Here is an 8,106-nt window from a genome sequence, read left to right as displayed (position 1 = left end):
CACTATGGGTGGGGTTTTATCGTTGGCTTGTCAAAGTTTCTTGGTTAGGGAAGCTTGTGTCGGTGTTCTGGTGGTGGGAGCTGGATTTCTTCTCTCTGGAGTGCAATGAAGTGTCTGGTAATGAGTTATGAGATGTCAGTGTTTTGGAGTAACTTTGGGAAGCCTGTATATTGAAGCTCAGGTCTGTGTTTCTGTGTTGCTAGAGAATGTGCATGGTATGTCTTGCTCTGGAACTTGTTGGCCCTTGGGTGGTGCTTGGTTTCAGTGTAGATATGGAGGTGTTTGATGAGCTCCTATTGCTTAATTTTCCCTGGAGTCAGCTGTTCTATGGTATTCTCAGGATTTGGACTTAAGCCACCATTAAATAAGACTGAAAACCAGAGGTCTCCACTTAAGCCTCTGGTTTTCAGTCTTATTTTTATAGTAGTCTCAAGACTTTTCCTTCTATACAACATTGTTGACAAAACATCTAGGTTAAAGATGAAGTTTCTCCACAGTGAGGGACACCCAGAGAAGTTCACAGAGTTACATGGAGAAGAGAGGGAGGAGGGAGTTAGAGGTGACCCGAATGAGATGAGGTGGAATCAAAAGAGGAGAGAGAAAGCTAGCCAGTAATCACTTCCTTATATGCGCTCCACAGTCTGGACTGCTCAGAGATGTTATGAAGTTATACAGAGAAGAGAAGAGGGAGGAAGCAGACAGAGGTGGCCAGGAGGATAAAAGCAGGGAATGAAAAGGAGAGAGACAGATCCAGCCAGTAATCAGTTCCCTAAGTGTCCTCCACTGTCTGGAATACACAGATTCAGAGAGTTGGGTGGAGAAGAGAAGGGGGAGGGAGGAGACAGAGGTGACCTAGTGGAGAGAAAGGAGAGTCCAAAGCGGGAGAAAGCAGTCAAGCCAGTAATCTCACTCCCAAGTAAAACTAGGTACTGAAGATTGGGTTCTTAAAGGTACAAAATTGATAACAAATACCAAAAAGCAAAGATTAAAATTCTAGAGTAGAGGTTGGATTTTCAAAAATACAATATTAAAGAAAAGAAGAAGAAAAAAACAAAGTCACAAAAGTGTTATATATATATATGAAGTTTGCTTTAAAAATAGTCTTTTTTTTTGAAAAGTAATAGTAGGTTATAAAAATTACAATTGAAGGAGTAATAGAGGACTTAAAAATTTTTTTAAAAAAGTTAAAACAAAAAGAAAAGAAAAAAAAAAGAAGAAGAAAAAAGAAAAGAATGATCGTAAAAATAGTAAATACATATCTAGGACTTTCTCTGGTGTTGTTGTGGCCAGTGTGAGGTCAGTTCATTTTCGGATTGTTTCTTGGTCTGGCTTATATTTCTCAAGATCTATAGGCCCCTTCCTATGTAGTCGGTACTAACTACAGGGTTTTAATCTATTGCACCTGTCACTTCCAAGGCGGTTCCCTTGGTTTTAGCTTCTGTTTGCTGGTCTCTTCAGTGTCTGATTTCCACCCTGACACAAGGGGGCAGTTGTGGACACTTTTTTAGTCTCGTTCAGTTGCACTGTGGGGAGGGAGGGACGCTGCAAACAAATAACACTGGCGTGTGCTCATAGTGTCTCAGCTACACTGGGCCTGCTCCCACTCACGGCGGTGCACCCTTTCTGCCCACACAGCTCAGTCTCTAGGTTGCTCCGCCAGGAACCGTCCAAGGCCGGCCCTGGGCTGCATGCACCTCCCAGGTCTAAGCCGCTCAAGTTCAGACACTCGGGTAGTCCTCAGAGGCGCAGACTCTGTTGGGCCTGCGTTTTGTGCCTTTCCCAGCTCCGAGCAGCTCGGGTGATGAGGTATTTGGTGAGCGCAGTCACTGTGACTTATTGCCTTTCCCATCCCTGCCACTCGGTTTTCTGGGTATACAACTGGCACACCTTCTCAGGCGGATGACTATCCAGAACCCCAAGAAATCTTAGTAAGCAAAGAAGCCTGCTTGCAGTTTGGTAGATGATGTCTCTCTGGGGCTGCGATTGCCTCCTTCCAGCTCTGGCTGCCTGTCACTGGAGGGGGATGGTCTGCAGCCAGCTAGTTTTGTTCCGCCCTTTGTTCTGTGTGCGGGCTTAGTGGTGTCTTAATGGCATTTCACGTGGTAGCTATCCCACAGTCTGGTTTGCTAGCCCAAATTAGTTCGCTCTGATTACCCTTGGGGGCATTCAAGCCCGATCCTTACTCTAAGCAATGCAGCCCGCGCCTCCCTACCCAGACCCTGCTTGCTAGTGGCAGGTGCAGGCATCTGTGCTGCTTCTCCACTGGGGGAGTTACCTTTGGGCTCGTAATCTGTGGGTCTTAATTATTTACTTATTTTTCCTCCCTATTATGTTGCCCTCTGTGCTTCCAAGGCTTGGCACAGACTCGGCAGTGAGAGTGTTTCCTGGTGTTTGGAAACCTCTCTTTTTAAGACTCCCTTCCCGGGATGGAGCTCCGTCCCTACCTCTTTTGTCTCTTTTTTTTTTTGTCTTTTATATTTCTCCTACCTCCTTTCGAAGACAATGGGCTGCTTTTCTGGGCGCCTGATGTCCTCTGCCGGCATTCAGAAGTTGTTTTGTGGATTTTACTCAGCGTTTAAATGTTCTTTGATGAATTTGTTGGGGAGAAAGTGGTCTCCCCATCCTATTCCTCTGCCATCTTAGGACCGCCTCCCCGAATTCATCTTTTATTACTCCTTCCCCTTTAATTCTCTTGCTTTTAAAGTTTCCCAGCATGGCATCACATCCCTGGGCAGAAAATTTTCTTTAAACTGTAACACTGGGGATTTGTCTTGACTAGGTCCTTAGGGTCTTCAGAGCTTTGATTTGTGGCAGGGACACAACCACTGGTATCTCTAAAAAATATTATTCTCCCCTTCAAAAAAGGGGCTAACTTTGCCCCTTTAGTATAAAACTGTGGTTATTATACTCCCTGGATCCATGACAGTTTTTCCAAGCCAATTAGAAATTCCCCAGTTATATCCGAAGTCAAGAGCTATACTTTAGTCCCTCACTACTAAATGTTTGTACTTATAAGAGAGATATTTATAAGTTTATATGCACCATAAGCTATCATAGCATATTATGTGTTTGTTTGGGCTGTGCTCATCTTGTCTGAATTTTTGTAACCCCATGGACAGTAGCCCACCAGGCTTCTCTGTTCATGGAATTTCCCAAGCAAGAATACTGGAGTGGGTTGCCATTCCCTTCCCCATGGTGTCTTCCCACTGAAAGACCAAATCTACGTCTCCTGCATTGCAGGCAGATTTTTAAACATCTGATCCACCAGGGAAGCCACACAAATACTCTTCGCTCATTTACAACTATGTGCAACCCCATGCACTGTAGCCTGCCAGGTTCCTCCACCCATGGGATTCTCCAGCCAAGAACACTGGAGTGAGTTGCCCTTTCCTTCTCCAGAGGATCTTGCAACCCAGGGATCAAACCCACATCTCTTATGTCACCTGCATTGCAAAGCAGGTTCTTTACCACTAGCACCATCTGGGAAATATCTATCTATCTATCTATCTATATCTATATCTATCTATCTATCTATCTATATCTATCTATCTATCTATCTATATATATATATATATATATATATATATGCCTCTGTGTGTGTATGTGTGCATGTGTACCTGCATGTGTGCCACAGCCTGAGCAGATGCTTGGGAACCTAGCTGTGAGTCACAGCAGAGGCTCAGATGTGAAACAATGTCTAAGCAGAGCCATGGCACCTATTACTGGTGCTTACATGGGCTTCACATCAGAAGCAACCCCAATCACTGACTACAGCTGGATACCACAGCCCACACCCTTATCCATACCAGAAGTCCATTTAGGCCTCAGCTGCCTTGTTTTGCAGCCCCATACCATGGCAAGTACAGCAGCTTTACTGTAGGCACAAAAGAGCTTCAGACCCAAAGATGCTTCTGAGCAGGGGAGAGTCAGCCATTGATGGTGCTTATACAGATAGCACATCAGAGGCAGTCTGCATCTCAAGCTCTACCCAGGCGAACAGGATCCTTGCCCCACCCCATCTACAGTGTCACACACTAGCTCTTCTTGCTCCAGGAGTGCTCCTCTCTAGGTTGACTGAGCTGGTGCAGGAGTGGGGGAGCACACAGTTAGGGGGAACAAGGTCAGCTCAGACCTTATCCTCAGGGCTTCTGCCCTAGCACCTTGGGGCTTGCCTGCCTCCCATTAAGCCAGTAATGGCTACTAAGAAAACAGAAAGCTCTATCTCATACCGGGTTCAAGCCCTAAACCATCCATCATTCTTAGCAAGATGATTGCAACCAGTACACCCTAGAGACAGACATGAATTGTGATAACATCAAATCTAACTCTTCCAGTAAAACCACTGGGCACACATCAATTGTATATGACTGTTCCCACAGAAAGACACCACTTGAAGACCACAACAGTTAACTGTGGCACATAATTTCAGATGTATAGACAAAGGTATATAAAATGAAAAGACAGAGGAATTTGTCCCAACTGAAAGAGCAAGAGATCATGTCTTAAAAAACAGCTAGAGAAAAGACAGACAGTTTACCAGATTTGGAATTCAATGCATTAATAAAGATGACTTAAAACTCCATTTTATCAAGCTAAAATGATTCAAGGAATCTTCCACAAGAAGTTTTATTTCCAGTATTCACCCTGTGAATTTGTTAATAAGTGGAAGATCATAAAATATTTAATTCTGTGAAAAAAAAAGACTAATGAACACAATGATAAACAGAGCACTATAAAATAAAAACTAATTAGAACTAAACACTACAATAAATTAAATGAACAATATATAGAAGTAGTTAATAGTACACTAAGTGATACAGAAGAATTCATAAGCTATCTGATATATATAATAATGAAAATGACTCAGTCAGAAAATAAAAAAAAGATTAAAAATTGAGAATAGTTTGAAGGATATTTGACTACATTAAGAACACCAACACTGGCATAATTAGAGTGTCCAGGAAGGAAAAGACAGAAAGAGAAGTTGGTGAAAAATTATTTTGATAAAATTATGGCTGAAAGCCTTCCAAACCTGAATAAAAAACCAGATTCAGATACCAGAAGATAAAAGGGTTCCCCCCAAATGACGGCAACAAGACCCATACCTAGATACATAAATTAAAACAACAATATTAAACGTATGAGTTGTAAAGGAACCAAAGTAAAACAGCATTATATAAAAAGTGCCCTAAAGTCTATCCAATTCTTTCTTTCTTTTTTCTTTCTTTTTTTTTTTTTTGCAGAAACATTATATGTCAGATGGGAAAAGTCTGATATATTTAAGGTGCTGAACAGGAAAAACCTGCAAACTAGGGCATACTACCCAGAAAGATTATCATTTAGAATCAGAGGAGAGATAAGGAACTTTTCAGACAAGGAAAGAATGAAACAATTTGTAATTCTATTTCTTCTTTTCTTATTATGACTATTATTGAACTGCAATTTCATTTTTTTTGTTAAATCTAATAAAAAATTTGGACTTACAAAAAAAAAAAAAAAAAAGAATGAAACAATTTATCAATTCTAGACTGCAAGGAATGACGTAGAATCTTCTCTAAGAAGGAAAGAAAAAGGCATAACAAGTAGTAAGAAACTATATGAAAGACAAAATCCCACTAGTAAAGGCAAACAGGTAGAAAGGCTGAGGATCAAATCACTTAAGCTAGAATGAAAATTTAAAAGACAAAAAGAATTTCTAAAGTCAAGTATAGCTACAATAAAAATTAAAGGGATAAATAGTGAGTTGTTAAATATGACAACAAACACACAAATGTAGGCCAGGGAGTGAAAAATGTAGTGCTATTTCAAAGTGCAGAAACCTAAAAGAAAGCCTGTTTTGAAAAGAAAATATAGTTGTAGGTCATCATATAAAAACCCATTGTTTACCATGCATCAAAAAACTATATTGGATACACAAAGACTAGAAAGAAACACAAGCATATTACTTTGCTGTCTAGTTGTTCAGTTGTGTCTGACTTGTTGCTACCCCATGGACAGCAGCATGCTAGGCTTCCCTGTCCATCAACATCTGGAGCATGCTCAAAGCATACCACTAAATAAAACATCAAACCTTAAGTAACACACAGAAGGAAAAAACAATAACTCCAAAGGCAAAAAATAAGTAACACACTGGCAATAAGCAATACCTATGGATAAACTCTTTCAGTGTAAGTAGACTAAATGCTTTAATAAAAAGACACTATTCTCAATAAATTCTTTATAAATCTATGATGCCCCACCAAAGAAATGAAATTTCAAAGCATTTTTTTTCTCCAAAAGTAAGTAAATTGTGGAATAGGAAAAAATAAAATCTGTCTGTATACAAGACTTAGAATAAAGCTTAAAAAATAGGTGTCTGAATTGTATAAAGATGCTGAATCCAAAGAAGGAAAGAAAAGTGGAAATTCAAGAAAATACATACAAGGAGAAAATTTTATTCCACAATGATCAAAGAATCACAATTTCTGGTTCTAAGGCTTTGAGTTATGCAATCCAGGGAACTATTATAATTGGTCTTTTATACTTGCTGTCAAATATAAACTCTTCAGAGGCCCCTTTATATCTTGATTTTTCACATTGTATAAAAGGGGTTTAGCAAGGGTGTGATAACAGTGTACTTCACCAAGGAAACTGTACTTGAATGTGAACTGTGCATGGCACCAGAGCTAAGGTAAATTCCTAAGGCTACAAAACAAAATACAGAGAAAACCAAGAGGTGAGATACACAGGTAGAAAATGCTTTATATTTCCCTTGAGCTGATGAGATTGTACATATGCAGGAAACTATTTTAGAATAAGAGTAAAGGATACCAGCAAAAGGTCCACCACGCATCAGGACAGCTGAAAAATACATCACTATGTTATTAAGAAAGTTGTCAGAACTGGCAAGTTGTACCATCTGACTGAGTTCACAGAAAAAGTGGGGAATTTGCACAACTGGACAGAAGGACATTCGCAGCACCATTAAGCTGTGTAGCAAGGGATACAAGGCAATCAGCACCCAGGATATCAGAACCAGCCGTCCACATAGCCAGGGGCTCATGATGACCACGTAGTGCATGGGGTGGCAGATGGCCACACACTGATCATTGGCCATCACAGTCAGCAGGAAATCATCTAATCCTGCAAAGAGTATGTAAAAATACATCTGGGTGAAGCAGCCTTCATAGGTGATATCTTTCTTCTGTGTCTGGATGTTCCACAGCATCTTTGGGATGGTGGTGGAAACGAAACGGAGGTCTACAAAGGACAGGTTGGAGAGGAAGAAATCATGGGGGTGTGGATATGGGAGTTCACACCGACAGTTAAGATGATGAACAGGTTTCCAAGCACAGTGATCAGGTACATGGCGAGGAAGAGCCCAAATATGAGGGGTTGTAGTTCTGGTTCTTTTGAAAGTTCCAAAAGAAGAAATCCTGAAATTTGTGTATTGTTACTTGGTTCCATGAGGTGGAGGTAACTACCAGGAAAAAAGGAAATAATGACAATTTTCACTCCTACTGGTGTAATTCACATAGATGAATTACTGCAATTTCTATTCAGCCCTCAAGAAGTTGGTATTAATATTTTATTTTCAGATAAGTTCTCTTTGAAAGTATGTTTATATGTTTAGCCACTTCACTCTTGTCCAACTCTGGGGGATCCCAAGGACATAGCACACTGGCCTCCACTGTCCATGGGATTTCCCAAGAAAGAGCTCTGGAGTGGGTTCTTCCCAAACCAAGTATTGAACCCACATCTCTTAAATGTCTGTTACATTACAGGTGAATTCTAAACCACTGAGCCACCACAGAAGGCCCTTTGAGAGCATACTTCATTTCCTTTCTGACTAGGAATTTTTTCCCATTCTCACAACATTTGCTAAGAGGTCATATATTTTGGAGTTTTAATGTGATATTTCTTTTTTTTTTTATTCTTCCAATTTTATTTTATTTTTAAACTTTACATAATTGTATTAGTTTTGCCAAATATCAAAATGAATCCGCCACAGGTATACATGTGTTCCCCATCCCGAACCCTCCTCCCTCCTCCCTCCCCATACCATCCCTCTGGGCCGTCCCAGTGCACCAGCTGATATTTCTTCATTCACTTGAGAAATACATATTT

General features: G+C 40.5%; 1 pseudogene; it reads right to left on the bottom strand.

The window, feature by feature from the left end:
• Window positions 1–6,571: 6,571 nt before the first annotated feature.
• Window positions 6,572–7,446, bottom strand: LOC133251862 (olfactory receptor 7A5-like; annotated as a pseudogene).
• Window positions 7,447–8,106: the final 660 nt, after the last annotated feature.

This window comes from Bos javanicus, chromosome 7 (genome assembly GCF_032452875.1).
Source record: "Bos javanicus breed banteng chromosome 7, ARS-OSU_banteng_1.0, whole genome shotgun sequence".
In the NCBI taxonomy this organism is placed as follows: Eukaryota; Metazoa; Chordata; class Mammalia; order Artiodactyla; family Bovidae; genus Bos; species Bos javanicus.
Note: the sequence above shows the minus strand (reverse complement) of the source record. Positions and strands in the feature narration are given on the sequence as shown.